This window comes from Pseudophryne corroboree, chromosome 1 (genome assembly GCF_028390025.1).
Source record: "Pseudophryne corroboree isolate aPseCor3 chromosome 1, aPseCor3.hap2, whole genome shotgun sequence".
Classification (NCBI taxonomy): domain Eukaryota; kingdom Metazoa; phylum Chordata; class Amphibia; order Anura; family Myobatrachidae; genus Pseudophryne; species Pseudophryne corroboree.
Genome location: NC_086444.1, coordinates 544,314,353 through 544,339,642, shown reverse-complemented (window position 1 = coordinate 544,339,642; position 25,290 = coordinate 544,314,353). Strand labels below are relative to the sequence as shown.

At 37.0% G+C, this 25,290-nt stretch overlaps 1 protein-coding gene across 6 annotated transcripts in view; it reads right to left on the bottom strand.

The window, feature by feature from the left end:
• LINGO2 (leucine rich repeat and Ig domain containing 2) overlaps nt 1-25,290 on the bottom strand; it is a 2,057,065-nt gene that overhangs the window by 1,382,558 nt on the left and 649,217 nt on the right. For all 6 annotated transcript variants that reach the window (XM_063914082.1, XM_063914083.1, XM_063914084.1 and 3 more), the window contains one exon: nt 1,999-2,061. The gene's annotated coding sequence lies outside the window, so the exon portion shown is untranslated. The remainder of the gene's footprint in view (nt 1-1,998; nt 2,062-25,290) is intronic.

The following is a 25,290-nucleotide window of genomic DNA, read 5'->3' as shown; positions in this document are numbered from 1 at the left end:
ATGCACACAGGGTTTTCTGCTTTGAAAACCCCACAATGTGAGAAAAAATACTCTCCTGTCCAGTGGTCTCCGTGGCTCCCGATCATCTCCCCTCCATCTTTCCACTGGGGAGGTGGCTGCTGGGAGGGGAGGGGATGCTGTGAGATACATTTTAAACCTGCTGCTGCATCTGGACACACATGGTGGCATCTCACACACACACACACACGGGGTCACACACACACCGGGGGTCACATATCTGACAGGGGTCTCACACGCACTCAAACACACTCACTCACACACACTTACACACAACACAGCTGTAGAAGACCGGATCCTGACAGGCTGGAGGAAGAAGACAATGCTTTGGATGGTAAGTAATTAAGGATTAATTAAGCTAATTGGAAACTTCCAATTGCTTAATCAGTCATGGGGGAGGGGGTGCATCATGGGTGCCAGAGCAAATCCTTATGATTTTTCCTAAAATAGAGATTTTAGGAAAAATCAGACTTGCTCTGGGGGTAAAAGAAAAAAGATGTGATAATTTCTATAGAAATCAACCGCAGATCATTTCTCTCCTTTAAGTGAATAAGAAAAACCCTGAGGCTGTGGGAAAAACCCCATACAAAATGTAATATGCCATATAGAGTGGAAATTATCATAACCTACTATACTGTACAGGTATATAGGAAGTGTAAGGGAATGTGTACAATAATATACTATGGGAACACAAGTTTAGATGGAGGACATAATGTAACTGTCTTCAAGTCAAAGAATGATCAGAGCGGGTGCTTGAAAACAATTGAAAAAACTTTTTTCTTTATTCTGTTTAAAATTTACTAAGATGTCTTTATTGTAAATGTGCAATAACTGCTACATCTATTAATTCCATAGTTTTGTGACCATAGAGCGAGTAACCAAAATAAACCATTTCTTCTATAGTCTGACACTGCTATTAACACTTCTAATCATAGTGCATATTTCTGCTTAATTTACTTTAGGTATTTGAGACATTTGTTAAATGTACAATAAAGTGCATGTGATATGGTATTTCTGTTACCAATTTCAGAGATTTTTTATGTTTTTTATCTTTTAATCTTAAAACATGATTATTTTTCATCACAGACTATTTTTACACCTAATTTAAACAAGGAAAATTAGACATTCAAATAATAGTCCTGGAGATAACAGAAAATGTTGGTGAATTTTCACAGCTTAGTTTGAAAGAAATAACTAATGCTATTTGTAATACATATATTTCTTAGCAGGCAAGTCTAAGTTATCTTCATAAAGTTAAGTTTCTAGTAGGCTTAGCTCCTTCCCTTACCATATATATTCAAAAAGACTTTTGCCGGAAGCCATCTCTTATAACTCTCAGATACCATATAGGTAGATTATGAAAAACAAATGGTTATTAATGCTGCATAGAGCTGAAAAGTATAGATGAATGTACAACATAATCTAGTCTAGATAATTGGGGAATAGGAATGAAACAGAATAGGTCGATGCCCATTTTAGGGGGGGATTTAATTAGTCACAGTAATTTACCATGGGCTAATTGATCTCCGGGGCTATCCAATTAGCATCAAAGTGAGCCTGCCGGCAGCACTTATTGGTGACTTTCTTTACGCATATCAACTGACTAAAAAAATAAATCCCAGATAAGTAGGGGATTTATGTATGCCACAACCATGTTAACACATGAATCAGTAAACTTTTAATGGATTCTGTGTGCTAACACCCATTAACCCACGTTAACACCCATTATCATGTTAATTTAATGGACAAGTAAACAGGGTCTTGGGTGAAAAAGGGAGTACAGCTTGATAGTCACATGCAAAAAAGCCAAAGGCTACTTCCCTTTTTCACCCATGTTAACTTAATGTGGGCAGATGTATTGGCTTCTATACCTGTTAACACTGTGTAAGGTCTCATCATACTATTTTTTTCCGATTTATACAAATAAATGAATCATTGCATGATGAGACAAAAGCTCCATGATCAGTTTACTTTGCTTACCTGTCATGCTCAAGATTCAAAAAGTAGAGACGCTGAACACAGTTGATTCAGATCCAGCGTGACCTGTATGGATAGAAATAAGGGAATAAGTTTTGCTTGGCTTAGGTAAACATTTTTATTCATTTATTTATTTCACCAGGGGAAGACCTCAGAGAGCCACAACAAATGCCAATGAATTCCTTCAGTTCTCATCATTAGTCATTATCTACTATGACAACTGGCAAGTTGGCAATAAAAACAACTGAAATGTTATCGTTGGTGGCCATAAAACAGGTAGTGGCCACATTTGACTCTATGATATGAATAATTTATGGCAGGAAGCAGCAATGATGTAATTTCTTAAATAGTGTTTAAAAAACTTATTGTAGTAGGAGGTTTGATGGGACTCTCACGATGACCTCTGTCTTCTATAATATTTATACTAATCAGAGTTAAAGAAAATTACAATGAAAGTCATGGATTGTTAGAAAACAATATAAGATATTCAGATAATTGTTACTAGCACCTACCAAATTAGATAATTACCTCTAACATCTAAAATATTTAAGGACAGTTATCTGATCAGGACAATTCAGATGTTGACTCACTCACATAATGAATACACTTAACTACTGTATACACAGAATAAACAAACATGCTAACTGTGCTGTGCAGAAAGTGTCTGTTACACCCAAGTGCTTAAATCCCAAATGTTATGATTAAAATAAAGTTTTACTACATTTTTCAGACACTAAATTGCAGTGTATCGTGAAATGGTGTAAACTAAATGTGTACCCTACTTTAAGTTATAAAATGTTTAGTTTTCATTTGTGGATGGAAAATAAATATCAATATTTACTGATGTTTTATGAATTAAATCACTAAACTAATAATTTTCTATTGCTAAATGCAAAACTTAAAATACCTACATGATTACTAATAATGGAGTGGTAATGGAATAATTACATTCAACAGGAATGATATTGATGTTAGTAATAAGTTAAAATTTTAAGGTCCTAATTTATTGGAGTCTCAACTGCCATGGCTTAAGAATGATCACTTGATCAGGTATCTGATTCCTGGGGAAAACAGAATTGATGCAATAAAAATGTGAGTCCATTTTCCAGGAAATCTCTGTCTTTCTTGGCCTTTAGTTTGTTTCCAAAAATTTTAAAATTCACACCCAGAAATGTAACTCAGTAGTTATAATTATAGTCCTCAAATGGAAACTGGTTTTAAATGTTATGTCTAAAATAATAAAAAATACATTCCTAAATTTCTCAAAAAATATTGCTATGTACAGTACACTACCTTACTAATTATGCAGCAAAAGTTACACTTTGTATTTAACTGGTTTGCATGATGCAGACTCAGTCCTATTGTTTCTTGGATAATGCAGATGTTTATGAATAATCATAATAAATTGCAAATACAGAAACAAACATTACAGTAATATTAAGTTTTAAATGATAGATGATACATAAATTCACTCATACATTTACAAGATTAATAACCCATGCTTCATTGGAAAGCCTTTTAAAGGAATCAGGTTTTTTATATAATCTGTAACGTGCACATTTCAGCAAAGCAAAATATGTTGACAAGGCTGTCTTTGTACAGGCAAGCATCAAATAACTGCATTTTCCATTAAACAGCTTTACATAGAAATTGTTTGCTATACAGAATACTCAAAATAAACATTTGCTTAAAGCTAAAACATTTTATTTTTTTTCACCTATATTCCAAATTTATTAGGGCACTATCTTCTTTGAAATGAACACATAAATATATAAATTTTGGCCCTAATTCATGGTTGATTGCAAAACAAAATTTTCCTCTAATGGGCAATACCATGTGTGGTTCAGGTGGGGCAGATATAACATGTGCAAAGAGAGTTAGATTTGGAGGGGTGTGTTCAAACTGAAATCTAAATTGCAGTGTAAAAAAAAAAAGCAGCCAGTATTTACCCTGCACAGAAACAATATAACCCACCCAAATATATCTCTCTCTGCACATGTTATATCTGCCCCACCTGAACCGCACATGGTTTTGCCCATTAGAGGAACATTTTGTTTTGCAATCAACTTAAATTCAGCCCTTAATACATTAACATACAGAAGGTCAATTTGGGAAAAACATACTCTTGTAAAAATGCACTAATAAATAGAGGTAATTGAGTCAGGTGCCCTTTAATTGGACACCTGGTTAATTGTTTGTATTCTCTTATTCTTTTTTCACAATGAACAAAGTTAGCTTGTAACTTTAGAGGAGATGTGAATTGCCTTCTTTTTAAAGAGCCCACCCTACATGAGACTTGTAATTAATGAACTTTCACTCTGGAAAATTGTTCAGACTGTTTGAACTGGCTATATCTGATACTGTCAAGAGAGATGCTTTCAGAGGGAGACATACAGTACAGATATTATTTTCCATTTAGGAAATTAATTGTAGTACACACTCCTCACATTATGACAAGTACACATTGTATTTCATCAAAGTGCTCTTCAATATACAAGCAACATTTTCTTTGAATCATATTTATGTAAGAAGCACTTATATTTACTTTAGTTTTTAGAATTCAGTAAAACATAACGTACTGTGATGTGCTGTTTATTACAAGATACAGTAAAAGTTCCTGATTTTCATGGAGCAATTATATTGTCACAATGTATCATCAAACATAAAAGTAATCTATAATCTATAATTAACTTGTACTAAAATGACTTGTATTTCACAATAATTGTAAACTGGAAAATTGATTTGAGAATATATTGTAATCTGCCATCCTCCAGGAAAATTAGGAGGAGATGTAAACACCACACAGATAGGGACCTGTATGGAATCAAACTCATGAATTCAGCAGTGTAAAGCTACAATGCTAACCACTACTATCCATGCCATGGCTGTAACTACAGTTGAGTGAAAGGTGCCATTACCCAAGATGGAAAGAAGACGTGGCTCCATTGTTGCTTCCCTAGTGGCCCCTGCATTTTATTTGCAGGGTTACTGGAATGGCATACTGCAGCATAGAGAGGCACCTGAGAGGGAGTCGAAACCAAGAAGCAGACAGAGCTGCCAAACTCCTTGGCACATTTCTCCACCTTTATTATGCCATCTGATTCATCATAAGGTACCTTGGCTTACTGATACTCAAGGAGGACATATGATTGTACAGGCGCAGGACAGGGATTCTATGTATTTACTTGAAAATAATTAAGAAGGTATGCATACCTTAACTTGACTATCTCTGATTAGCTGTGCAATGTGAAATTACCAGCAGGTGAGAGAACACAGGATACTAGAGCAGTACAAAGCTTGTTTCATACCATCTGCTTTGCTTATACAGTATATAAGCTAATAACAATGCTTGAAATTACCTGCTGTTTTGGATGTTTATTTCAATTACTACAACTGCAACCTGGTATTCTAGATGTATGGATGAGTAATTAACCCCTGCTGTGTGCTGCATTTTAATTCAGAGCTTGTTATTTAACCAATGTGGTTAAATGATATTGCAATCCATATTTGGAGATCTTGCTGCACTGAAATAGATTTGGAGCCTTTTTATAAAGGGACAGTCCACTGAAGGGAATATACGTACCAATTTGTATGTTTTACGTCTGATTGCACCAGATATTTATTTATCCAGCTATTGTTTTAAATAATATTAGTTTGACTGACAGAGCTCCTTCAGTTCTTCCTTTTTTTTTTTGGTTTTGAGAACCGTGTGACAGTTATAAGACAAGACTGTCATAATATATCAAAATAGACAATGAATAATAATATATTATAGAACCCTTGATGGAAATAGATAAGTAACAGCTTTTTAATTGAGCCCAGAATCTCTTATTCATACTTTGTTGTATTTAGTTAGGAGAAACAAAAGTGCACAGTGAGTGTGTTTGTGTGTATATACACACACACACAAACATAGAAGCAATGATCAACAGTACCCTCACTATCCAAAGGATTAAACAAATAGACCAACTGGGTTGCGGCACTCACAGCATCACAAGTCACTCTCAAGTATGCAGCTTATGCCAACTTTTCAATGTTATGCTGTATATATATATATATATATATATATATATATATAAAACAAATATATACAAAATGTGTTGTTTCTTTTCGTATTTTTCACTCTCAGCATATATTGCTTTGACAGAGAAACACTTTTTTAAATTGTAATAACCAAGTCCAGTAGTAAGGGGCAATGCATGTGCTACAGAGTCATTCTGCATCTTTTTCTCCATAAGAGCATATGAAATCATTCTGCAAATGCATTAAAAGTAAAGAACTAAAAATGGATCATCTATTTAGTATAATTACAAGACACATATATAGTACCTTTTAGGAGCCTTTGAAGGCAAAATGTCCACAAGAAAGATTGGAGAAATGACCTGACTGAATAATGTGAGCAGCAGATAAGTGAGAGGGAATGAAATAAATCAGTGATTTCTTTCAGATATTACCCATCTTCATTTGTCTCTTTTTGTATCTCCACAAAGCTCCTTCCTAGGTCAAGAGCACTAACATCCTTTTTCTCAACATAAAAATGACAAGCCTTGGATTGAAATGAGCACAACATACACTGGCCTAAAAGCTTTTTTAGTCTAAGAGAAATGTTAAATCAATCAGTCCAAGATATGTACTTATAAGATGCAAAAAAACTCAATGTTAATGCCCTATGTTCTTTCTTAGATATTTCCAGAGGATCTATAAAAAATAATTAATTTTACTTTATACATGTGAATACACCATATAGGCAACATTTTCTTCTAGCCATTGTGCTCCTTCTAACAACAAGTTGAATGGCTTCTCTTTGTTCCTGTACACACTACTTAGACATCAGCATCACTTTTCCACTGTATAATGTGTATTCTTATGGTATAAAGGCAATACTGCCCAAATGTGTTGCTTAAATACCTATTACATTATTGTACTGTGTATATGTTTTTTTAAAATGCTCGATACTGTGAGAAACAAACAGAAAGAAAATCAGTGGCTTATTGACTAAATGACACAAATTATTTGTTTTCTTGGAAGGGTTCAATATGTTTAGTAGACATCTTTAATGCCAAAATTCATCATGTCCACACAGACTTAATGTTACCCATCAGCATGTTGACTTGATAAGTTTAACATGTCAACATTGATCATTTTGACACTGATAATCTGTCAACATGCTGTGGGTCCTGGTTGTGTGGTGATCACTTACCATTCAGCTCTAGGGGTGAAGCATTCTCTTCTAGCTCTGTTGGGGTGAGGTATTGTGGAGTTACGGCGGGGTCTCTGAACCAGTGGTTCCAGTGGTGAGTATGCTAATCACTATCCCTAACCCTAAATCGACCCTTTTCCACAACTCTGCAGGTTAACCCTAAATCTTCCACCACTGCCTAACCCTAATGTTGCCGTTATGTGGAATGTCGTTGTTTCAGATATCAACATTTGGACTAAATTGTTTTGCTACATAATCCACTAAAAAGGTACACAGTCACCATATTAAAATTTGAACAATGTCAACATCATAATTGTAGCCATTGCGGAGTCAACGTTATTACTGCCAACATTTTGAATGTTGACATGGTGACTGCATCCGTCCTGGAGGATTATTTAGCAAAACTATTTGCTCTGAACTTTTGGGATGCAGATGTTTTTCAATATGTAATCTATATTCCCCTGCTTGGAGATGGTGTGAATACTTTGCTTTCTAATCCTATAGTATATGTAAAAAACGGTGATAAACTTACAGTAAAACAGTAATATACAATGAATTAAAAAAACATATATTTATATCGAAAACTTCAGATGATAGCCCCATAATACACTTGCTTTACCAAATTATATAAGTATTGGAAGAGGACTGAAGGCACTATTTGGAGTGGAATATGGTAAAATATATATGGATGATATGATTTGCTAGCCGAATGGGTTCTTAGATCAATAGGATCAATAAGTTTGCAAAATTCAATTATGTCATGATTATAAATATGCAAATTAAAACTTTGTTTTCTGTACAGAATAATTTCATATTTAAGGTGCCAAAGAGCTTATCTTTCTGCTCTCTGGAGAAGGATTACTTGTCTTGGCACAACACAATGGGTAATATTTACTAAGATGGGAGTTCTATTTAAGATGGGATGTTGCCCATAGCAAACAATCAGATCCCAGGTATTATCTTCTAGAAGGTGCTAGATAAATGAGAAGTAGATTCTGATTGGTTGCTATGGGCAACATCCCATCTTAAATAGGACTCCCTTCTTAGTGAATGTACCCTAATGTATATGGATTTTAGAAGCCAAAAATAGTTGGGTGTCCTTAGATCACACAAACAATTTGAATCACTTTCACAGTTTCTGACTGCAATGATAACTGTTAGATACACAAATAGCTTTAAAACATCATGTAATGGCATATTATATTTTTCACTTATAACAGTATTTTGAAAAACTACACCTCTTATCTCTCATTTCATTATTATCTTCCTCATACATGTATCCCAGATATCAATTTTTCAATAGAATTTTCAATGCTTGGTCAAAATCTCATCAGCACTCTTTTATTAGTCTTGGTCTTCTATTTGTACTTTTGTATTTATAAAAACTGTTGATTACTTACTGACAAAACTGCCTATAATCTCATCCCCAACTCAGATATATACATTTCATGTTCTAAACCATGTTAATATAATGTTTTACTAGCTCAATTATACATAAAATATGTCAGCTGAATTTCCTTATATGCTTAGTTCATTTTCTTTCTGATGAAAATTTTTTACTTGCCCACCTTAACTAAAAGCCACACTTCAGCATATTCTTCTTATAAGCAGTGGACCAGTGGACAATGAGGCTCAAATAGTCTTCACTCACTTGATGGCTTGTATGCAGTACAGACCTGTTTGTAGCATGCCAACAGCAAATATAAAAGATGAGTGGGGCCAAGTGAAACCACTGAAAATCAGGCAGGAGTGTTCTCAGAGAGATTGTTCTGCACACATACTGGAGAATTCCGGAAGTGAGGTAGTGTCCTGAGTAGGGGTCTAGATGATTATTGTAATGCAGTACCTGCTCATCTGTATTGTTCTTATGTTACTTGTGATAAATCATACTAAACTAATTACATTATTTTTTTATGAATGACTCTCTTTTCAGCAGTGCCTCCACCTGAGCTATGATGGGGGTTCACCAGGGGTCAGCTTGGGAAAACCCATAAGTACTATTGTGTTGTTATAATGTAATAAAATGTGTAATTTTATTCACCTAATAATTCACTCACTAGGACCTGACCCAGCCCTGGCCTCAACCAAGCTCCTAATATGGTGTATGGACATAATTGGCCCTGTATTTGTAAAAATAGTTTAGTGCTCTCTGCAGACCGTATTTTTTACTGAACCCTTAAAGGCAGCAATTGTTAGACCTCTTCTTAAAAAACGTAATTTAGATCCCGACTGCATGACCAACTACAGACCAGTATCAAACCTTCCTTTTCTATGAAAGGTTATTAAGAAAGTGGTTGCAAATCATCTGGAAACCTACCTGACAAACCATGAAATGTATGATCCATTCCAATCAGGAACCAGGAGAAGGCATAGCACTGAAACAGCCCTGTTGTGTGTTAAATGTTCTTCTGATAGGAAGAAACAGAGGTGAAAGTTCCATCTTAATCCTTCTGGATCTCTCTGCAGCATCTGATACCGTGGACCATGGGATTCTGTTTTAGCACCTGAAAAATTCTGTGGACTGGATGACACAGTCCTTAGCTGGTTTAAATCATTTCTCACTGGCTGGTCACAGAGAGTTTTGTCTGGAGTCTACTCATCATCACCAGTGCCATTGCCATGTGGTGTCCCACAAGGTTCTATACTATTCCCCATGCTATTTGCAGTACACATGCTACCACTGGATGAAATAATGAAACACCGTGGCCTGGTCTTACACTGTTATACAGATGATACACAACTGCACCTGTCCTTTGCTCCGGGTTCTGATAACCCAATAACAACCTTAAAATGTCTGTTTAACTGAGCTCCAGGAGTGGATGAGTGCCAATTGGCTGTGACTTAATCCAGATAAAACAGAGGTACTTATGATAGGACCATAAAAACAAAGGACAAGACTGCAGCAAAGCCAACCAACTGGACTTACACATGGGGTTTCAGAATTACAAACCACTGATCATGTGCGGAATCTTCACATTTTCCTGGATGGTGGCTTGACACTTAAATATCAGATACTAGCCACAATCAAATCCTCATTCTTTCATATGAGGAACAAAGCCAGAATCAAGCACTTCTTTCCCTCTGAAGATCTGCCAAAAATTATATATGCATTTGTATCATCTCAATTACACTGCTGCAATGCCCTCTACCTTGGTCTCCCAGCAAAATAATTCACTGCTTACAGCTGATACAAGATGCAGCTGCCAGGCTAATAACAAACCAGCCCTGTTCCAGCCACATAACACCCATTCTCTACTCACTCCACTGGCTGCTGTTAAAATGCCAAATTGTCTTTAAGATTGTCTTGCTGACTGTCAAAGCACTAAATGAGCAGCGCCCAAGGTACCTGAAGAAGCTTCTGATTCCATACTGCCCACTTGATTATCGCGATCTGTAGATGAAGGACTTTTAGAGGTACCTAGAATCTCCCGTAATTCATCTGGGGGTTGAGCTTTTAGTCATGTGGCTCCAACTCTATGGAACTCACTTCCCCACACAGTTCGAGAGGCCCAAACTCTAGAATCCTTCAAAAATGAACTCAAGGTTTTCCTGTTTACTCAAGCATCTCCATAATTGTCCCTTTAATATCTCCATGCTCTCTTTATTTTATGAAAAGATTTTCTGTTCTTTATTATGAGTCCTATTGTAGAAAGTGTGCTATATAAGTAAAATTATTATTATTATTATTATTAGGGTCCTGACAATTTTATTGCCACTCTTTAATTTGTGCACCTATTGGAGCAATTGAACATGGGCCTTTATAAATTGAGAATAACACAGCACCTTATGGAAACTTTTTTAGTGTTTCTTTTCACATGCCCTAAAAAATTGCTTCTGATGGCAACTCTGAGGCTAAAATGGATGTTAAGCGGATGCCATGTGTTACTTGTTTAATTACCTAGGGAATAAAGTGGCATTATTCTTCTGAATAATAAGTGCATGTTCTTATTTTTTTCCTGTATGGAAAAGGGTGCATGTTTATATTTTGATATGGACCACAAATACATGCAAATGCTGTATAGTGTATATAGATATTTATCATAGCTTAGAAAAAGCTTCCAAGTATATGTGTTATGTTGTCCTTGAGGCAAGAGGTAAGACCAAAAAATGTTTTATAGCAAGATTAATTATATAATCATTTCCCTTTGGTGAATTGTTGTAAAATGTTGCACTCTTCATGGTCATGTTGTTAATATTTAAGCTCTCAGTCTCTTCTACATGTAGCATGATCATATTCATGCACAATACAGCTCAGTATCAGCATGGAATATTACAAAGGAGAACCAAGGGCATAAAAGCCTACAAGATATATCATGGTCTGAAAATAGACTCATCCTGAGGATATCAATTTTCAGTATCAATTTCAGAAACATGTTAAAAAGCCTTTCATTTGAAAGAAAAAAATCTGTATATATAATCTTGGAACTGTCTATCACCCTGAAAATCTATAAAGCATTTTAACTAAAGAAACATTATGCAATTGCATACTCTTTCAATTGTTTTATTAAAGGTCATTGCATTTAGTAATGATTGCCCATTGTGAACAGATTAACTCATGTAAACAGCTGGATTACAGTTTCTAAAGTACATAATTGCAAAGGTAAATAACAACTTGGGCATCATGAGCTGAAGCAAGGCCAGTATGGTATCATAAATGATGCATCACTGAACAACGTATCAAACACAGCATACTGTATCAGAGTTATTTGTCCACAACATCCACCACTCCCTCTCACACCACAGATGAAGAGGAAACAAAAGAGGAGAGACCAGAAAATGAGAGTGGCCAACACAGAGTGAGTAGTTTATCCACCTCTCAGCTGCAAAATACTGTAAAATCCATATCTTATACTGCTCCATTCTTTTATGAGATGAGTTTAAAGTGTTGGGCATGTCAACATACAGCATGTAAAGGAGGAGTGTAAGTCAATCAGAGATACTACATTATTCAGAAGCATTTGAACTATTTCAGTGGATTTATGTAATGCTTTTAACAAAGACATTAATATCGGAGACTGAGAATTATCCTGGAGGCTAAATACTTAACATATCAACAGAAAACACTGGGCCTGATTCAGCTGTGGTTGGAGTTGCTATCACTGCTGTTACTTTGATGCAGCAGTGATAGCGCTGTATGGTGATGTAGCAGGGGGAGTCTATTACAAGAAGATGCCTCCTGCTGCATTAGTGATCTGATCTGTATCCTAGACCTGATCGCTGTGCTGCTAATATTAATGTCCTGTGATCGGATAGTCGCGAAAGGGGTTATGGAAATTTACCTGTGCAAGTGTGCGATCGCATGCGGGAAGCAGCAAATCCATTTGCAGCTCACTCAGTGTGTGCAGTCTCTGTGCAGTCTAGGACTTACTCATACAGTGTGATGAGAACAGGCTGATCGGGGCCAGAGCTGATGTCAGACGCCCTCCCTGAAAATGCTTTGGAACACCAGCAGTTTTCTGGACACTCCCAGTAATTGGTCAGTTACCACCCACAAACAGCCTCTTCCTGTCAATCACCTTGTGAACGCCCTTGCGAATGAAATTTTTGCACCATCCTGTTGCTGACTGGTGATGCCCGTTGTTGTCCAACACACGTGCGCATTGCGGTTCATATGCATGCTTAGTTAGTTGGCAGGTCTATGATTTAAATGTCAATATTTTGACCATCTGTATATTTTGATATGGTAAAAATGTTGATAGTCAAAATGTCGACATGCTATATTTTAACTGCACGTTAAACTACTGTATGTGTATTCACCATGATTTTGACCATGTCAACATTGTATTATGTTCAAAATGTTCACTAGGGAAATGTAAACACGGGCATAATGTTGACAACAAAAAATATTGACACAGATATAATAATGGTGACCAGTCCTAATATACAACTGTACAAGATTGTGTCCCACTGAGGGAAGAGAACTGCACATGCAGAAACAGTGATCCAGTCATGTCGACCGCACATTGTCTTCTGTGCCTAATTGCTATTTCAGTATAGGTGTAGAGTACTGGTAGGCAACCTGAGGCACTCCAGCTGCTGTGGAAGTATACATTCTGTATGCCCTACCACAGTTTTATCATACAAATATATGGTAAGGCATGCTGGCATGTATAGTTCAACAGGGGTTGGGCTGCAACAGTTTGTCTATTGATGGAAGAGTACTGCGCATGCACAATTATCCTGTTATGTCAGTCACTGTCAGATTTTCCTAAATGTCACATAATCATTGTCATCCCTTATCCAATAGAATATTGCACTATCTACAATTCTATTACGTGCTGCATTATCCTGTGGCCTTATGGTTAAGGTCAGGTGCCAGCATACATAGGGGTCCAGGTTCGAATCCCACTATGTTTATCAATATTTTTATTTATTTTAATAACCAAATATAGATTAAAAGATAATAATAAAAAATAAATAATAACTGAAAGAGACCTTGTTTTTTTTCTTCTGAAAACCAACATAAACCGCATAGTAAATAAACCCTGACAGATAGTCACCACAAGGTTTTAACTGGACCTACCATGTATACAAATAAATAGACCAATAACAGCACCTATGGGGACCCAAAGATGTATAGCTTTAGAATATGAATATACATGTATAGAAAAAACAGATTATCGACAAATTCACATATATTTTTATACAGATGCAGCCTGCGTTATCTTAGCTGACTGAGGCATTAGTTGTGATCGGGCATATGCAGCGTGCCTGGGCGCAATGAGGCGCGCCTAGTCATAGAGAGGCGCATCTAGTCATAGGGAGACGCGCAGAGCGTTTGGCGTTTCCTTTAAGTGTAATACATGTGATCATCTACCAGATGTCGCTTATTAAAATCACCATTGCGCATGCGTGTGGTCTCCATTAAAATACAATGCCAAAATACATAGTAAGAACTACTTTACTGGTGCGTCTCATTATGCTACAATATGCTACAGTATGTCATACAGTATATTACAGTGTACAGACATATATACAGTAGTACAGTATATACAGATGCAAATGAACGTGATAAAGCCATGGTATAGTCCATTAACATTAGGAATATGTGAGCATCCAAGTCCCGAAGTCAAATCAACAAATAAATCCCTGTAGTGTATACAGACACAAACGAATGTGTTACAGGTACAGTGTGGTCTATTGATGTTAGGGATATGTTAGCGTCCAAATCCCGTACCCATATATATATATATATATCCAGCGATTCCTAGCATGCAGTGGCACTCAGGGACAGACTCAAGTGTTCACCTTGACAAAGGGGTGTTCGCACCCCGAAACGTTGGATGGAACTCTTTTACTTTGCAATGGATAAAACACTGCTTGTTTTGAAATCATCCATGAGTCTGTCCCTGAGTGCCACTGCATGCTAGGAATCACTGGATGTGTTACTGTTTCCAGAAGGCACCAGGGCACCTTTTACCAGGAAGGGTGAGTGCCTATCCGATATTGCATATATATATATATATATATATAGCTATCTAGCCTGGTGATCTATGCACACACATCCATTTGGAGTTTGTACAAAACAAATGTGGTTCCAACCTACTATTTCAGTGAGTGTATTAGTCACTAATAAGAATATTGAACACTACTATAGGGCATTTTTGAATGCCACCTTTTTAATTCAGCCAGAAAATCCCATTCAAAGGAATCTGTGTCTCCTTGCAAGTGATTGTCTAACAGTCTTCAAGACCTTTTTGATTAATGGGTGATCCCAAATTTCTTATTTTAAGTTAAATCATTTAACTACCCCTGAAGAAGTCATCGAGATGAAATGCATAGGATTCACCAATCTACACTCATTGTGTCTCTGTATTTATATCTCCCACCCAGAGCTCACACCTTTGCTTAGGTGAGGGTGAGTTATATTTCAATCTACTGTACACTGACATGTATATTATTATTTTGGTGTTAAGACAAATGTTTATGTAATTTTGTCATTTCTAAGAAAAATATTGGAGGTATTTCAGACCTGATTGCTAGGCTGTGTTTTCTCACAGCCTGCAATCAGGTCCAAACTGCACATGCGTATACACCGCAATGCGCAGGTGCGTCACCCGGGTACAAAGCGGATTGCCGCTCAGCGAAGGGTTTATGTGATGGATCCATTTGCATGGGCGTGCGCAAGGAGATTGACAGGAAGAGGCGTTTGTGGATGGCAACTGAACATTTTCAGGGAGGGTTTGGAAAAATGCAGGCATTTCCATGCTTTTGCTGCTAAATCAGTATGTGCAGCTCTGCTACACATGCATTCACACACTTGCCCTGCTAAAATACACTCCCCCTGTAGGCGGTGACTATCTGATCGCAGCAGTGCAAAAATCGCTTGCTATTGATCAGGTCTGAAGTACAAATAAAAACAATGTCTGACTATTATTCTTTCCTCAGGTTATATTTTTGTTGAGAGGGTTCATTCTAGGTTACCTTGTATTGACCTAGCAAACAAAGACCCTTGTTACACTGAACAGTGGTCCATTGAGGAAAACTTCTCTACAGTTTTATTTCAAACTGAATTCACAGTATTGTATACACGTGTGCACTTGGATATTGTCTATGATTGTGTGATGATTTGCAAGGTTCCCACTAACAGGGGTTCCATCTATAGTACTGCTCTGTGTTCGGCGCAAAACAAAATAATTTTATATATATATATATATATATATATATATATATATATATATTTTTTTTTTTTTTTATTAATTTTATTTTTTTATAACCACTACTTTTTATGGCCTAGTGGTTCGGGCCTAACCTCACTATGCTCAGAGACCAGAGTTCAAATCCCATCATGTCCATCAATATTTTTATTTCCATTTATAGTCATAAACACATTTAAGTTAGAGAGTAAAACAGTACTTATTTTCATATTTGGCAGCCATCATAACAGCTTAATAGATAGACATCTAAAGACAATTTTTCACTTGCACTTTTAATGATCTCAATTTTATATATATATATATATATATGATACAAAGAAATAGCTGCGCATCCACATCCACCTCAAATTCAGTATCAATAAATAACAGTCTGTGTCCATACAATACTGAGTTCTTTAAGATGTATCCTGCTGCTTCCTCCTTTTTTGGGACCAGAACCACTGGATCCAATGTACATGTAAATAGAAGAAGAATGGAGTGCGCAGGTATGAGAAAAATATCACAAATTCATTTATTGAACAATAATGCTCACATACATCTTAGCTCTTGAAGATCAGCATGGTCGGTCGTTTGGCTGTAAGTATCCACGGGTGTCTCCCACTGGGACTCGCTCAGGACGGCACACCACACAGCGCGGTCAGACGTTATTCATCCGACACACCTGGACCAGACTTTCAGACGTCTCACACGTCTAACGCTCCACAAGCCACGCGTGGCTTGTGGAGCGTTAGACGTGTGAGAAGTCTGGTCCAGGTGTGTCGGATGAATAACGTCTGACCGCGCTGTGTGGTGTGCCGTCCTGAGCGAGTCCCAGTGGGAGACACCCGTGGATACTTACAGCCAAACGACCGACCATGCTGATCTTCAAGAGCTAAGATGTATGTGAGCATATATATATATATATATTTATATTTGTTACCTATGTTGCTCATATGAATTTTTTTAACTTTTTTCCTTTACAGCTAATTAGAGCACCTCATAGAAATGAAACCAACCCAACAGATGATACGTAGAACTATGAATAGAAAACCATTATATAGGACTAATCCTATGTTTTATATACCAATGTGAAGCATATATTATTTATTTCAATAATCTCACTGAGGCCTAGCAGGAACAATGTACCCAAAGAGAAGATCCAGAAGGCTTCTCTGTTGCACAATAAATTCTAAATGCTCCCTGTCCTCTGGTGGTCATCTGGATATATTCAGTACCCTGCACTGATAAAGTGCCAAGATCACCTCTATGCTTGAATTTAATATATGCTGACAGACTTTGAGATTATACTCCCTTTATAATATTTCTCCGATGTTCAAGGAATCTTGTATTTAACTTGCGGGTAATCCTACCGACATATTGTACTCTACAGGTAATTAAATTAATAACATATGAAGTCTGACAATTTATGTAGCTGTGAACATCAACATCAGTATAATAGGAATTTGATTGGAATTGGGCACTTTTATCCATTATGTATTTACAGGTAATATAGTTTAGTTGGCCACATTTATGGCAAACTTTTTTATGGGGATATCTACCTAACCAAATATTATGCTCTGATTTTTATTTGGTACACCCCAAAAGTCACTGGGTGCCAAAAAGCTCTGCAAGTTACTCTCTTTATTGAAAACTATTTTAGGTTCCTCATCCAAAGATGATAACACCACCTTATCCACTTTTAGAATATATTTTTTTTTCTTAATGACTTGTTTAACTTATTTAGAGCATGAATAATATTTAGAGACAAAGATAGGGTTATGTTCAGAGTTATTTGGGGATTTGTGTACATTGATGATCTTAAATAATCCTTTATGTAAATCCTTGCTATTTGTATTATTATCCTCCTCATAGACTTCTTCTAAAATACCTAGTAGAAACTGTAATTATGTTCTAATAGAGCAGTAGTTAGCTCGGAAGCTTGTTGATTAAATTGTATTATATCAGAACAGTTTTGTCTATGTCTGAAATATTGACTTTTAGGAATGTTATTCAGTCATTGCTAATAGTGGCAACTATGATAATTAAAAAAAGGGTTCAACTTCTTTCTTGAGTGTGGAAGTTACTATATTATTGTCTCTAATATTGAGTGCAATATCCAGGATGGTGATATCAGTGCAGTGAATGGTGCTAGTGAATTTTAATCCACACGTGTTATTATTAAAATAGCTAAGGAATGCAAGTGCTAAAATCTGTTCCCCTTCCCAAATGAAAAACATATCATCAATATACCTGCCAAGTGGTCCATATACAAGTTTGTAAAACTAGACACAAACCTGGGGCCCATAGCAGTGCTGTGAATCTGTAAATAAAAATGATTAGCAAAGGTAAAATAATTATGTGATAAAATAAATAGAACAGAATGTAATATAAATTGACATCTTGTGTCACTCAGGTTAGCATTTGATTGTAAGTATTTTCCAAGTGAATTCATAAATAGATAACTATTTTTCAATTCAATATTCTGGATTAGATTTAAAAAGTGCATAGAATCCTTAATATATGATCTGAGTGAAATAATGTAAGTGTGAAAACAATAATCAATAAAATACAATATATTAGTAGTGAGGGACCAGACCCATTTTGGGTGATCATCATACACCAATTTAAATTGTTTGCACCTAATATAAAAATATATTTAAGTAAATATTTATTTTTCACAATCCCAGAGACCCCAAACTATTCAGTCACCTCCAGAGAAAAATGAAGGACAAGGATAAAAAAGAAGGTGAGCAGGGACCTAATCAGAGGTCAAAAACTCTGTAAAACCCTAACAGGTACCTCATATTTATTTTGATTTGTGGGGGCAATAAACAGGTTAAAAAAAGTCCACATTACTCCTGCCAGGAGCTTGTGCTACCAGGCAGCTAGTGGCAGCAGTCTCAGGTTCCTGCATGTGACTATTATGCTGGTGCAGTATAGACACAGATATAATTCTTATAGCAATCCAATTATCAAATGCCTAGTGCCTGGATACTCTAAACTGTAAAACCTGCTGCCAATGCAGCTTTGGCAATGGCTACAATATTAATGGTGCTGTTCTCAGTAGAAATCAACATGGCCACTATGCAACCCTTAAAAGCACGACCAAACTGTGTAACATAATGATCCAAAATAAAGAAAAGCATGGCCTACTAACTACTCTCACTTAACATACCACAGCAAAAACAGGTAATCTGTCCAGCTTGCCCAGATGGCCTTATAGATCCTGAAGGTTTTGAGAGCAACCACATTATGGGTAAGTGTTTCCATGCTGGCCTGATTACCTGAATGCTTAGGAGGGATAATTGTCACCCAAAGCCCCTGCCAGGAGAGCCAGGCTGATGAACCTCATTGCAAATATGTGAGTCAGCAAGGTAGTTATTAACCTGCATTTTGTATCTGCCTCAAAACATCTGTACCCAGCGTGGGGGAGGTACAGATGTAGCCACTCCCAGCTTTGCTGCTGAGAATCTTATTCGTGGCAATGCTGGCACGGCTAGTGTGTCTGTGGCTATGATTTGTTCATGCATATGCATGCACATGGGCACTGGAATGGGCGGTGTACCTAGTCACAGCTTGGCATACTAAGTCACGGTTAGCTGCAGCTCAGTTCAGCATGTGTGCCCATGCGGTCGTGCAGCAGGTAAAATAAGGGCAGCTAGATCTGAAAAGTTGCCCCCTGGTGGAATCACCAGTAATCAGTGCATTGTGCAATAATAACTGCCCAGATCTCTGATCTTTGTGCCTCCAAATACACTTAATTGGCTGTATTATAAGATATTATACCCATGTTTTTATATCACTCAATCAGTGACTGCATTATTTATATATATATATATATATATATATATATATATATAATCAAGACAGTCACTGAATGAGGGGTGTAATATGGGGTTTGATGGGGATCTGGTATAATTAGCATTATAAGGTATGGAAAGCCTTCCCATAAATGTAGCAGGCACCAATACCTTATAATACTTATTATATAACCATTATTGGCCACGTTTAATATCAGTGTCACACACACACACACACAGTTGTAGCACACAGTTGTAGCAGGTCCCCATCTCCAGAACTACTTGTACTGTATATAGTAGTCAGGCACAGCCGCATAGCAATTACTGGTCTTTCCTCTTACTTCTGAGTATGTCCCTGGCCTCCCAACTCCACTCATGAATCATCAAGCCACACGCACAGAAGAAGGAACTAGCATGCGCCCTGGAGAAGGCTCCCAGCAGTCTGTTAGCATAATGAGACAGCCGCCTGCAGGAGTCTGACTTCAGTCAGCCAGTGTAACACTCCAATGGAAATGCCGTCCATAAAACCCTGGCCACGGGCCCTTCTGGGATACACTGGGCCCAGGCAGGTGCCTTTGTTGCCTGGTGGTAATTCCGGCTCTACTTTATACACATAGCCTCAAGATAATTGTATATATTTTTTATAATTTTGAGCATTAAATACAGTTTGAACCATCAGAGAGCAAAGGTGTCACTATATCAGTAACGCCAATAAAATTTTGGATATGGGAGACTTTGGGCCTAATTCAGTAAGGATTGCCCAGCATGCTGACTGGCACCAACCCCGTTCAACAAGCAGAAATTGTGAACGCATCACAATTTCTGCTTGTTAGCAGAATCTGATGATGGCTCCTGCCGGCGCAGCTTAGTTGCACCCACAGGAGGCCCGCCGCCATGTTCTTGATCAAAGTGGCTGCATATGACATCATGCAGCTGCCGTGATCTCGCCCCTGACGTGCCCCCATTCGCGATGCACGCCCCCCCCTGTTTGGCCGCCTCTTCACCCGCAACTCTCCATCTCCTCCATGGAAACATAGCGTTGCCCACCTCCCCCACCCCTCGACCGCCTCTGCCTGATTGACAGGTAGAGGTGATTGCATTTTCTGCAGCACACAGCAGAAAATGCAGGCACATGTGCAGCATGGGTGCTGCGCATGCACCCGCATCTTTTTTTTTTATTATTTGCAGTTGGATCGCACACTGCAATCCAACCTGAATTAGGCCCTTAATATGTATATAGCTTTGTGTTTTAATTAGTATAGAGCAGTATTCATACTGTATGTCTTGTTTAGTCATATTGGTGGTCATTCCGAGTTGTTCGCTCGCAAGCTGCTTTTAGCAGCTTTGCACACGCTAAGCCGCCGCCTACTGGGAGTGAATCTTAGCTTATCAAAATTGCGAACGAAAGATTAGCAAAATTGCGAAAAGACACTTCTTAGCAGTTTCTGAGTAGCTTCAAACTTACTCGGCATCTGCGATCAGTTCAGTGCTTGTCGTTCCTGGTTTGACGTCATAAACACACCCAGCGTTCGCCCAGACACTCCTCCGTTTCTCCAGCCACTCCCGCGTTTTTCCCAGAAACGGTAGCGTTTTTTCACACACTCCCATAAAACGGCCTGTTTCCGCCCAGAAACACCCACTTCCTGTCAATCACACTACGATCACCAGAACGAAGAAAAAACCTCGTAATGCCGTGAGTAAAATCCCTAACTGCATAGCAAATTTACTTGGCGCAGTCGCAGTGCGAACATTGCGCATGCGCAGTTAGCGGAAAATCGCTGCGATGCAAAGAAAAATACAGAGCGAACAACTCGGAATGACCCCCTTTGTCCAAATGATCACTTACAGTAGCTTCATACTTCAACACACAATAAATTATTTGTTTGTTCAGTATGCTTTCTCCTTTAGCGCAACTTGATGCACTTCATATACATACTGTAACTCTACTAACAGTATCATATGATTGTGGTTTGTTTATTTTCAAATACATTACCAAATACGCATCTTAAGATTAGTCCTTATCAGAAGTACTTCTGTATCAGGTTATGCAAGGTGAAAATGCAAAAACTTACGCACTTCAATAATGTAGAGATGTGGTTTGATAACATTAGTAGTCACATTAAAGAGTATACACACGAAATAATGAAGTGTCATACTCTACACAAGGGAGAAGAGTGCCTTGACAGTGTTATTAACTAATAAAGTTGTACATTCCATATAAAATGTCATGAAATATAAATCTGCTGTTCACAGCTTCATAAATCCAACAGCAATTATCTTTCCTCCAGTAATCCAAACCGAAATGATAAATAAGAAAAATATATATATACAGCCACAACTTGTTGTGATATACTGTAGCGGCAGCACTAATGAAAGTTTTGTCAGAGCATTCAATATCCAGCGTCAATCAAAAATGTGTTTACACTAGGCCTCTAATTCCCACAAAAGATACAACTCATTAGACATTTTTCTGGGGATGCCTCAAAAATGTATTAGTTATCATGTCAATGGATTGTGCTACAGTTAAGTGAATACTTCCTTAATGAACTATAAGCAGAAATGCACATATTTCCATCACAAACAATGATGTAGAACAAACTCTATATGAAATTCAAAGTGTGCAAATGCGCTATGTGATGATACCATCGATACAAGCTCAATTATATTCTTAGATGTAGGGAAAATAAAATCCACTCTTGCATGTAGCATACAAATGCTGGAGAGTGTAATGTAAATACTATAACATAGAATTCAGCAAGGATAGCCTACTTGTCACAAATCCATCCAATTCCAAGATATAGTACAGTGCATAACTCAGAAACCACTGGTTGTGCTTATGGTTACATCAGCACTCATGTTAAATACACAACAGTGCTATCAGCAATGGTGAATTTGGTGGTCTGTCACCAAGTAGTCCATTTCATTCTACCTATATACGTACACAGTTTTTAATAATTAAATGATAATTTAACACAATTGTGGGTATCTTGTACCTTAAGGATCCCAGGCTATAAGTCCTTTTAAGAATATCAAAGACCATACTAAATTAAATGATATTTAAGTAAAAAAAAATAATTCTAATGCTTACAGTGTAAAAAGAGTTAAACAGTCAGACATACAGATTATAATTGTGCAATCAGTTTTTATGAAAATAATAGTAAAGGACTAAATGGTGGACTGAAATTGGCATATGGAAGGCCACCAGAAGTTACATGGGACAAGTCAGCTTCCCATGAAATAAACAAATTCTCATATATTCTACAGTCACTTATCCCTGTAACAGGCTGCTCCTGGGCCACCACCTTTGGGCTAACTTTCTCAGTGACCAAGTCAATTGATGAGACACTTTCATGCAGATGTGAGAAACATTTAGATACAACACAGATGACACAGGATTCTTTAGAATTAAACCAATGTACTCTGGGACATATCCATAACCAATATAATAACCTCTCAGGATTTATCTGTATCCTGGCCCAGCTTCAAAAGGAGGGATTGAAGCAGGTGCCTTAAACACACAAACTTTCATTCCTGGTCCAAGATCATTATCTTCTTGCTAGCACTGGGTCTCAAAGGGATCAGAGGTCATAAATTGTTCTTCTACAAATTACCACTTATTGAGCACATAAAATAGGTTACATACAGGACACAGCATGCAGCTAATTTGAGAAATTTGTTAGGGGAATGTTACACACTGGGCACACACACAGACATATTACAAAATATCACATCTCACGGATATGCCTGGACATGGCCATGACACGTCGCACCCAACACAAACCTAAATCTATTTACACAAGATAAATTTGCCCTTCTGAAGTACAGTATCATATAATTTCACCAAGGTGTACAAACACACATTAAGAATTAATGCTATCTGTGGGCTTAAGATAAAATAAAGTCCTTCAAGTCATCACTATATTGTTTTTATTCATAGCTAATTAAAATATTTCTCACAATTAAAAAAGGCTGCATCCAATATACTACTGCAATTGGCATAAACACATGCATACTTCTAAGCTACTACTGAATATGATATTATAAATTTATTGGTTTCCTGTCTTACTAACAACCCCAATTACTGTGATGCAGAATCAATATTTTTGAATGATACCTGACTCTTCAGAATGCACAGTATTTATAATATATTTTATACTCTCTCTAGGAAAAATACTTGAATGGCACCAACATGTTGTGATACATAAGTGGAAGAGGGCCAAGAAACAATGACAATACTTGTAAAATTCCAGTTGATTTGAAATTATATTGTAAAGTGGACACTGAACATGTTCAAAATATAATTATTGATATCCCCATTTGAATTAGCATTTTCAAATTAAGGGCTTGTGTTCACCACTGATAAACAACATTCAAGGTTAGCAGGCTTTGTTGCTGGTGTGTAAACTTTAAATGAAAATTCCCTTCATGCACTTAATGAATCCCTGCCACACTGGTTCATATGCAAATAGTCCAATCGTCCATAAAAAAAACAAGTAAATAGTAATTAATATGAAACTTTTAGGCACTGGAACTAATGTTTATACTTCAATCCTTTAACTATAAGATCTAATTCATGGAGATCAATAGATCTAATATATCCACCACGAATACTTTAGGATATATGTATACTCCCAAATGTATAATCAAATAAAATAAATTTATTGCAAGTTCCAAAGCACATAAAAACAGTCAAACAAATCAGGGATGATCCTTCTGGCAGGCAATAAAGAGCATTATGATATAGTATGCTCACCGGACTTCCAGATGCCAAGAATCTGTAATAGGGAAATAGTACTTATAGGGAAAACTCTGTCTCACTCTATGCTAGAAAATCACGGAGTTGGCTTAATCCCCCAGAATTTTAGCACTATCTGCTGTTATTTTTTTCTTCATGCAGCAAATTCAGTGCTCGCAATTGGATTATGCAACAAAACTTTAGCAATAAGATCAATGACGCTGCCACTGCCTCCTCTCTATACAGTGTCCAAAGTGAACAACGTGGATACACTGCAGCTTATGGGATACAGGTGCTTTCGGTGCAGATAAGAATGTCACTTGCAATTGCCGCTACCTTCCTGGGTACAGGCTTTGTGGAGGATCAAATCCCAATAAATTCATAAAATTATTTTACAAAGATTTAAAAAGAAGTGACCATGTCCACCCAGCTCTACCGACACTTTTTAACCCCAAATGGGTCTTTGTCAAGGCATAGGTGGATGTGATCACGTGGTCACTTTTAAATCTCCAGAGATCTGGTATGCATATTACAGGTATCATCAACTAATGCACATTCCCAGACTACTTATAGCTATATACACATACAAATTCCCTTTAAAAATACACTAGAATTCCGTAAGATTTAAATACAAACTATTTGCATATACAAACTAATATAATTACATGAACCACTTGAGCTCAAAATCCCAGTTGAGTCCCTTAGGATTCAAAGTCTTGAGCTCATACATCCTACATACAGTACATCTACATCTCTACCTGTGCTAAGGCAATCTCCACATTATTCTTCCTTTAACATGGTCTAATATTTTAAAACTGATTAGATCATTAACATGCATGATGCATTATGGTTTTTAAAATGAGCAGAGATGCAGTGGTTGTCGAATTCATTTCTAATATTCCGTAAGTGTTCACCCATAGGGAT